Source organism: Thalia democratica, unplaced genomic scaffold (genome assembly GCF_965202585.1).
Source record: "Thalia democratica unplaced genomic scaffold, ktThaDemo2.hap1.1 HAP1_SCAFFOLD_253, whole genome shotgun sequence".
NCBI classification, from domain to species: domain Eukaryota; kingdom Metazoa; phylum Chordata; class Thaliacea; order Salpida; family Salpidae; genus Thalia; species Thalia democratica.
The window spans coordinates 20,001-30,000 of NW_028139367.1; the positions used below are offsets into that span (position 1 = coordinate 20,001).

A 10,000-nucleotide genomic window follows, 5' to 3' on the forward strand; every position below is an offset into this window, starting at 1 on the left:
GGCCTTGTACAAACTCTAGAGACTGCGAGCAGTTTCCAAAGCCGTATTCCAGCGATCAACACGCAGCCTGTCCGAAGACCGACGCGGAATCTCTCCTCGGTCGCCGAGCCGAAGCTAATCGAACGCCTATAACACTCTTCCGAAGAAGAGCTACCTTGCGAACGACCAAAGTCAGCCCAGCAACCGGTCGCGGCCCTCGCCGAACGCTAGTGCAGCGCCGCGACGCCAGCGCAACCGTAAGAGTCTCCGAAGATCACTCAAACAGTAGGACAGCTCTCGCAGCGCCTGAAAACGTCCGGCGACTCGATGGGCGCCTCCGTTTGCCTCCAAGCGGTTTCACGTACTCTTTAACTCTCTCTTCAAAGTGCTTTTCAACTTTCCCTCACGGTACTTGTTCGCTATCGGTCTCGAGCCAGTATTTAGCCTTAGATGGAGTTTACCACCCGCTTAGGGCTGCATTTCCAAACAACCCGACTCCGGGAAAACCGCTAGGACGAATTACGACCGCCGCCAAGGGCCTAACACCCGCTCTGGGAAAAGGCCTCGATCAGAAGAACGTGGGCAGTCGTTGGTTCGCCGCATGCTGAATTCCATACGCTACATTTCCTCGCCCTCCAAAAAGGCTCGGATTTAGCGCTGGGCTTTTCCCGCTTCACTCGCCGTTACTAGGGGAATCCTTGTTAGTTTCTTTTCCTCCGCTTAGTGATATGCTTAAGTTCAGCGGGTCGTCCCGCCCGATCTCAGGTCAAAAGTGATGTACTATAAAAGTACATGCGCTTTGTACGTCGGCCTTTTGAAGTCACTTAACTTATTCTCGAGCACCTACCGTCGTTGCTACCTCACCCGAGGCCAGCAGGCTGCTCACGCTTCAGCTGTGAAATCGCCAGACCAGCTGTCTTTGACGACACGCTCCTTAATTAAGAAACGAGTCGCAGGCACTTTCAAACTAATGAAAGGATCGGTGTGTTAAAGACCCTGAGACGGACGTGGCCCCAGGATTACCCGAGGCCGCAATACGCGTTCAGAATATCGATGCTCAATGTGTCCTGCAATTCACATTACTTCTCGGAGCTAGCTCCGTCCTTCATCGACGCTCGAGCCGAGTGATCCACCGCTAAGAGATCTCTCGTGTTAATCAATCTCAATGCAACCAAAAAATTGTGTTCAAAAAGAAGCGGCCGCGCCAGCACTTGCGTGCTGAATTATTACTCCCGCTGTCAGGAAGCAACGCGACCGAACTATAACAGTTACAGGGCTCGGTCCCTTCGAAGAAGAGACGTCGCTTGAAATCAAATTTCGATTCGTTAATGATCCTTCCGCAGGTTCACCTACGGAAACCTTGTTACGACTTTTACTTCCTCTAAATGATCAAGTTCGATCGTCTTTTCGAACACCGGCGAGTGCGTTGCCGCACGTACCAGGCTCAATCGGAGGACCTCACTAAACCATTCAATCGGTAGTAGCGACGGGCGGTGTGTACAAAGGGCAGGGACGTAATCAACGCAAGCTAATGACTCGCGCTTACTGGGAATTCCTCGTTCAAGGGAAACAATTGCAAGTCCCTATCCCTAGCACGACCGGGGTTCAACGGATTACCCGGACCTTTCGGCCTAGGGAACACACGATGATCCGGTCAGTGTAGCGCGCGTGCGGCCCCGAACATCTAAGGGCATCACAGACCTGTTATTGCTCAATCTCGTGTGGCTAAACGCCACTAGTCCCTCTAAGAAGTTGTCTCCGACCCAATGGGTCGAGCAGCTATTTAGCAAGTAAGAGTCTCGTTCGTTATCGGAATTAACCAGACAAATCGCTCCACCAACTAAGAACGGCCATGCACCACCACCCACAGAATCAAGAAAGAGCTCTCAATCTGTCAATCCTCGCTGTGTCCGGGCCGGGTGAGATTTCCCGTGTTGAGTCAAATTAAGCCGCAGGCTCCACTCCTGGTGGTGCCCTTCCGTCAATTCCTTTAAGTTTCAGCTTTGCAACCATACTTCCCCCGGAACCCAAAGACTTTGGTTTCCCGGAAGCTGCCGGACAGTTCTTAAGTTCGACACTGCCCGATCGCTAGTCGGCATCGTTTAAGGTCAGAACTAGGACGGTATCTGATCGTCTTCGAACCTCTGACTTTCGCTCTTGATTAAAGAAAACATTCTTGGCAAATGCTTTCGCAGTCGTTCGTCTTGCGCCGATCCAAGAATTTCACCTCTAACGGCACAGTACGGATGCCCCCGTCCGTTCCTATTAATCATTACCTCGTGCTCCGAAAACCAACAAAATAGAACCGAGGTCCTATTCCATTATTCCATGCAACATTATACAAGCGTAAAGCCTGCTTTGAACACTCTAATTTTTTCAAGGTAAACTTGCCGGACCACCGCAACACTCAGTTAAGAGCACCGCGAAGGCACCGACCAACAAGAACAACGAGGCCAGTGCTAGCCTTTCGACCGACCAACCTCGCCGTCCCTATATCCAACTACGAGCTTTTCAACCGCAACAACTTAAATATACACTTTTGGAGCTGGAATTACCGCGGCTGCTGGCACCAGACTTGCCCTCCAATGGATACTCGTTAAAAAGTTTAAAGTGTACTCATTCCAATTGCAGGACCTCGTACGAGGTCTGCATTGTTATTTTTCGTCACTACCTCCCCGAGCCGGGAATGGGTAATTTGCGCGCCTGCTGCCTTCCTTGGATGTGGTAGCCGTTTCTCAGGCTCCCTCTCCGGAATCGAACCCTGATTCTCCGTCACCCGTTACAACCTCGGTAGGCCGATACCGTACCGACGATAGTTGATAGGGCAGTTGCTTTAATGAGATGTCGCCAGCACTAGGCCGTGCGATCCGCAAGCTTATCCAGAGTCACCATTGTAACGACCCGAAAGCCGGTTAGTTTTGGTCTGATAAATGCGCGCCTCACGTCAGTTCGGCGCTTTACGCATGTATTAGCTCTAGAATTGCCACAGTTATCCATGTAAAAGCGTACAATCAAATGAACCATAACTGATTTAATGAGCCATTCGCAGTTTCACTGTACGTGAGCTCGTACTTACACTTGCATGGCTTAATCTTTGAGACAAGCATATGACTACTGGCAGGATCAACCAGATAACTATCCGAGGGCGTTTAAACCCGTTGCTCGACTGAGCGTTTTTACTGTATAAATACAGACCTTTTCTATCACTCGGCTTAAAAGCCTTGCGAACGTTACTGAAAGTCGGCGCCGGCCTTTTGCTGTTTAAAGCGCCAGCCCGCGTCGACTGCAGCATGCAGCTATACAACTGACTGTTCTTTCTCCCGACCAACCGTTTGCCTTCTGCCGGTTAACTCGTCAGCAGCAACACGCCATCTGTCTGCTGCAGTTACCCGCCTCGAGCCGTGCCTGCCTGCGTCGGCTACTCGTCTCGACGACTTCGCAAAGCTATAAGCCTACCGCCGCTGGACGCTTGTAGTTTTTCATACGCTGCTCCAATGCGTTTACATAGCACGTTCGCCGCCGCTGCAATAGCCGCGCCTCGGGTGCTAAACAGTAATGCTTTAAGCCCGCTTTCTCGTCAAGTCGACCGAACGCACAAACACGTCTCTCTCACTAGTGTAAAGTAATGCATACGTGTATGATGCTCAAATGTTGCTGTTGAACTTTTTTTGCCGATTTTTTCCGATTTTTTTCAATTTCTTTGTTTCTTTTCGATTATTTTAATGTTTTAAGCTTATTTATGCTACGTTTAAATGTTTTAATACTTTTTTATACTTTATTTAATATGTTTAAAAGAAATAAATAAATAAAAATATGTATAAACTACTTTTTTTAATGTTTTAAATATATATATTTATTATAAATAAACTTTATTTGTATTATTTTTTATTTAAGCGTACTTTTTAAATCTTTATATTTGTTTTATCGTTTTAAGCACATTGCGATAAGTATAATAAACAAAAAATTGAATAAAAATAATAATAATAAAAAAAAAAAAAAAAAACATAAGCTTATTTTATATGTTTTATTTTATTTTTATTTAAACTTACTTTTCAAACCTTAATACTCGTTTTATTTTTTTAAGCAGATTGCGATAAATATAATAAACAAACAATTAAATGAAAATAAAATAAAAAAATCAAACATAAGCTTATTTTATATGTTACATTTTATCTTTATTTAAACTTACTTTTTAATATAGTTGTTTTATTTTTTAAGCACATCGCGATAGATATAATAAACAAACAATGAAATAAAAATAATAATAATAATAATAATAATAATAATAATAATAATAATAATAATAATAAATCATAAGCTTATTTTGTATGTTTCATTTTATTTTATTTAAAACTTACAATTTAAACCTTTGTATTTGTTCTATTCTTTTAAGCACATCGCGATAAATATAATAAGCAAACAATTTAATAAAAGTAAAATAAAAAAATCAAACATAAGCTTATTTTATATGTTTCATTTTATCTTTATTTAAACTTACTTTTTAAACCTTTATAGTTGTTTTATTTTTTAAGCACATCGCGATAGATATATTAAACAAACAATGAAATAAAAATAATAATAATAATAATAATAATAATAAAAAATCATAAGCTTATTTTGTATGTTTCATTTTATTTTATTTAAAACTTACAATTTAAACCTTTGTATTTGTTCTATTCTTTTAAGCACATCGCGATAAATATAATAAGCAAACAATTTAATAAAAGTAAAATAAAAAAATCAAACATAAGCTTATTTTATATGTTTCATTTTATCTTTATTTAAACTTACTTTTTAAACCTTTATAGTTGTTTTATTTTTTAAGCACATCGCGATAGATATATTAAACAAACAATGAAATAAAAATAATAATAATAATAATAATAATAATAAAAAATCATAAGCTTATTTTGTATGTTTCATTTTATTTTATTTAAAACTTACAATTTAAACCTTTGTATTTGTTCTATTCTTTTAAGCACATCGCGATAAATATAACAAGCAAACAATTAAATAATAATAATAATAATAATAAAAAAATCATAAACTTATTTTATATGTTTCATTTTATTTTTATTTAAACTTACTTTTTTAACCTTTATAGTTGTTTTATTTTTTAAGCACATGGCGATAAATATAATAAGCAAACAATTAAATAAAAATAATAACAAATAAATAAAACAATACGGCTAAACTATAAAAAGAAAACTAAATAACTGATAAATACTTGTAAAACATTATTTGAAAAATGTATTTTGAAACACAACACGATTGATTTATAAATAATAATATATTTTTAATTTGTGTAGTTCATTTAAAGTAGTCTCCCTTTTTGCTTCTGGTTTTATTAGAGTTATATATAACAATAAATGGTGTAGTTTATTTAAAGTAGTCTCCCTTTTTGCTTCTGGTTTAATTAAAGTTATATAACACATACTATAGTAAGTTAAATAAACTATAGTAACTTTATAAAACTACTTTACAAAATACATTTGTATAATTTAATAACTTTAAAATAACTATCAAGAATAAAATAGAATAGCTTTAAGTTTAGTATACAATTGGTATGTAAATTGTGTAGTTTATTGAAAGTAGTCTCCTTATTTGCTTCTGGTTTTACTTGAGTTACATAACGTTAAATAAACATACTTAATAAACGTAACCATCAATACTGTCATTTTAATAAAACTAAGTACAAATACATTGAATTAACATAGAACTTTAAAAAGCCTTCGCTAGTATCTGTTGGTAACAGTAAATAACCTATTATGACTCACAATACAAGAGTGCGAAATTTATTTTTCATTTGATTTTTCAGGTATTTATTTATTTGTGGAAATAAACTTTTTTATTACATTAGAAACTAATTGAATTTTTCCTATAACTATACCTATTATTATATTTAGTATGCTTAAAAGTAATAAAATGACACGTCGCGATTATATAATAAACAAACAATCAAACAAACAAAGAAATAAAAAAAAAAAACTATTTTTTTAAACTTATATTTCAACTATATGTCTTATTTTATTTTCATTTAAACTTACTTTAAACCTCTGTATTTGTTATATATATTTCAACACAATACGATTAAACTATAAGACAAACAACAAAATAAAATAATCACATTAATAAATACACTAAGCAAATAGCTAGAATAAATATAAACAGTTCACAATATATACAATATATTTCTTCCATTTTTAAGTTACTTGTTAAACATATTTATTTAAAAATGTTTCTTTAGAATATAAAACTAACAGTTCTACAAATAAAGAAATTAAAAAGCCAATACACATAACACTAACTTTTCATAAATTAGATATGCAAATATGAACAAATAATAACTAAATTCTAAAGCTTTTGTAAACTGTGAACTTATAAACTTATAATAATAATTGCATATTCACTATTCACAATAGCTTTTTATTTAGTACACAACTGGTCTGTAAATTGTGTAGTTTATTGAAAGTATAATCCCGTTTTGCTTCTGGTTTAAATAAAGTTATACAACACATACTAAAGTAAATTAAATAAAGTAATTCACTACTATCGTATTAAATAAAACCAATTTACAAAATACATTAATTTAAATTAAAGTGAACTTTGAACTTATAATAATAATTGCATATTCACTATTCAGAATTTCTTTAAATTTAGTACACAACTGGTCTGTAAATTGTGTTGGTTCTATTCAAGTACTCTCCTTGTTTGTTTTGTTTTAGTTGTATTTATTTTTAGATACTAGCACATTCAATACACATAATAAAGTAAACCAAATAAACTCTATTAATTTAAACTAAGTACAAATACATTAAGTTAATACAAAACTTTAAAAAGCTTTTGCTAGTATCTGTTGGTAACAGTAAATAACTTATTATGACTCACAATACAAAAGTGCAAAATTTATTTTCGTTTGATTTTTCAAGTAGCCACGCTTTTATTTGTTTTTGGACAAAAAGACTTTAAAGTTTTAGTATAAAAGACTAATTGTATTAATTTTAACTCAGAAAATTGTACTCTACAAGATGGTGCCATTATTTTTTCGATATCTCAAACTGGTCAAACCACTTTTTTAGCGCTCTAATTGGTTTAAACAGCAAATAACGTTATCTGATTGGCTTACGTTTTTATTTGCTAATAACTAGAATTTACTTTTCTTTTAAGCGTTAAAGAAATGTAAATAAACGAGTAATAAGTATAAATAGGTCAGAAAGAAAAATAGTACAAAAAAGATGAATTCAAAAAGCAAAGGCCTACGGCACGTGGTATTCCCAAGCGGTCACCCATCTAAGTACTAACCACGCCCGACACTGCTTAACTTCCCAGATCGGACGAGATGGGGTGTGCTCAGTGTGGTATGGTCGTAGGCGTTTGAAGGCGTTTACAAGCCTTTATAAACCCTTCGGTTTATTTAAAAAACCTATTTGCACTTGATTTACAATCAATTTGATATTTTAAAATTATTCCTTATAAAATTTTAACCTGAATTAACTTTTTTTTGTTTTTTTAATCAACAGTTACTCCCAAACTGTACTAAAACTGTATTGTAACTGTACAAAAGTGTTTGTTTAAATAATTGTTATCTATAAATTACCTAAGACCAGGAAAAGTAGAAGTAAAGTTTATTGAATTATTAAATAAATAAAATAAAATCGTAAAATAAAATAATACAATATGTTTACAATTTGTCATTGATCTATCCATTTATGTTATTGCATTACAAATACAAACATTGCATACATTCAAGAGTATTATTCATCAATCTTTTCAATATAATAAGTTTTAAATTTATATTTATTTTTAAATAATTCCTGACATTTTAGATTACCTGAGATTTTTTTTTTAATTAAATTAATTTTAGTAATTAAATACTTGACGTTCTATTTTGTTTAATTTGATAACTCAACCATGTTTATTTTTTTTACTAATTTAAAAGAACTATTAAACTAAAAGACATTACATACAGCTTCTAAAAGTTTTAAACACCTTAAAAAATATTATTATTTTAAAGATATATTAAAGAACTAAACAGATATTACTCCTAAAAAATCTTGTTAATAATATATAAAAAGTACTCAAAGTCAGACTCGGAAATATATATACTATGTATATAAATATGTATATCTTACTTGAAGTTCACTGTAATTGACACTGTATAACAAAATTATAAAAATCAACCTATTTATATAGCAAAATATTTCTTTATCTTTGTCGTGGCGCGGTGGGTCAGTGGTCTTATCAGCTGACTCATAAGCAGAAGGTTGTAAGATCGAATCCCGCTAGTCGTCACGAAACACCACTATCGTTCAATGTTCGGGCTTCAAATTCTTTGAGATTATACTGTACTATTTATCTATCTAACTAATCTATCTAACAAATGTTGTTCAATCTAGGTTGTGGGTACTTGGGTCGAGTAATGCCTTTGACTTACAATCTGTTGTGGATTGACAATATTCCTCTATCTATCAATAAACAAATCTATCTAATAAATGTTGTTCAATCTAGGTTGTGGGTACTTGGGTCGAGTAATGCCTTTGACCTACAATCTGTTGTTGATTGTCAACATTCCTCTATCTATTAATAATGATTATATTCAATAATAAATGTTGATTAATTCAGTTGTAAGAAAACCAGTGCGCTGGTTAGGTTGGGTAAGGCCTTCGACTTACAATCTTGGGGATTATCAACGTTCATCACAAGTACAGTAACGATCTCATTGAATTTCCAGTTGGAACATTGGATTGTAGTGGTGGCCTACTTTGTAGGTTTTTTGCCTAGTTTGTTTTTTGCCTAGTTTGACAAACTATTGTATATATATTGTATAACTTTATTTGTATTATTTTTTATTTAAATTACTACTTATTATTAAAGAATTAAATTTTCTTAGAAAAAAAAACTATGTATTTTAACTAATGCTTATTTTATATGTTTTGTTTTATTTTTATTCTAACTTACTTTAAACCTCTGTATTTTTTATACAATACGATTGAACTATATAACAGAAAAATAATTAAATAATCAAACTATTGAATAAGCAGTTAATTAGTGTGTTTTTTTATGCTTCTTTCATTTTTAACTTACTTGTTAACCATATTTCTTTTATTAAAGTATAAAACTAACAGTTACTAAAATAAAATAATCATAAAGTCAATACACAAAACACTAACTTTTTATAATTTAAATATGCAAACATGAATATAGTTATGAATCTATTATTTATTCAAATAGAATTATTCAAAGCTTATAATTATAAAGCTTTTGTATAATGTTTCAATTACAGTGAACTTTAAGTAAGATAAGTTTTTTTTTTTGTAATAACTACAAAATTGGTATTTTAGTTTATTATTAGTAACTAAATACTTATATTTATTATATTTAAAAAAAAACATCTATACTAACTCTAATTTCAAAGCATATTAAAACATACAAATTTTACCAACTAAATATTTATTTTTATTTTAATTATTATAACTTTCAAACATAAGCTTGTATACCTTATATACCTATATACCTCATATAGTAGGCTTGACATAACATAACATTATTTAATTCTTTTTGTTTGAAATAAACTCATTTAGTTATTAGTAAATTACAACATAAATGCTTATAACAATATAACTAAGATTTAGCTTTTGAGTTAGTAAACTTTGATAGTTTTCTTTTAATAGTTTAATAGTCCTTATTTAAGTTCAAACAAAATTGCTATATATTTAATACACATACAAAAGTAAACTAAGTAAACGTAATTCAATAGTTTCTATTAAGTAAAAGTAATTACAAATACATTAAGTTAATACAAAACTTTAAAAAGCTTTTGCTAGTATCTGTTGGTAACAGTAAATAACTTATTATGACTCACAATACAAAAGTGCAAAATTTATTTTCGTTTGATTTTTCAAGTAGCCACGCTTTTATTTGTTTTTGGACAAAAAAACTTTTAAGTTTTAGTATAAAAGACTAATTGTATTAATTTTAACTCAGAAAATTGTACTCTACAAGATGGTGCCATTATTTTTTC

At 32.7% G+C, this 10,000-nt stretch overlaps 4 non-coding genes across 4 annotated transcripts in view; all 4 read right to left on the bottom strand.

Moving 5' to 3' along the window:
• LOC145846056 (large subunit ribosomal RNA) overlaps window positions 1–748 on the bottom strand; it is a 3,632-nt gene extending 2,884 nt beyond the window's left edge. Inside the window, exon 1 of the ribosomal RNA XR_014370648.1 lies at window positions 1–748. This exon is cut by the window's left edge and continues 2,884 nt beyond it. This is a non-coding gene — a ribosomal RNA (large subunit ribosomal RNA).
• A 222-nt stretch (window positions 749–970) lies between these two features.
• Window positions 971–1,123, bottom strand: LOC145846028 (5.8S ribosomal RNA). The gene has a single exon (XR_014370622.1). It is a non-coding gene; the product is annotated as a 5.8S ribosomal RNA (ribosomal RNA).
• Window positions 1,124–1,305: 182 nt separating this feature from the next.
• On the bottom strand, window positions 1,306–3,113 carry LOC145846050 (small subunit ribosomal RNA). Its single transcript, XR_014370643.1, has one exon. It is a non-coding gene; the product is annotated as a small subunit ribosomal RNA (ribosomal RNA).
• A 4,119-nt stretch (window positions 3,114–7,232) lies between these two features.
• Window positions 7,233–7,351, bottom strand: LOC145846030 (5S ribosomal RNA). The gene has a single exon (XR_014370624.1). It is a non-coding gene; the product is annotated as a 5S ribosomal RNA (ribosomal RNA).
• Window positions 7,352–10,000: the final 2,649 nt, after the last annotated feature.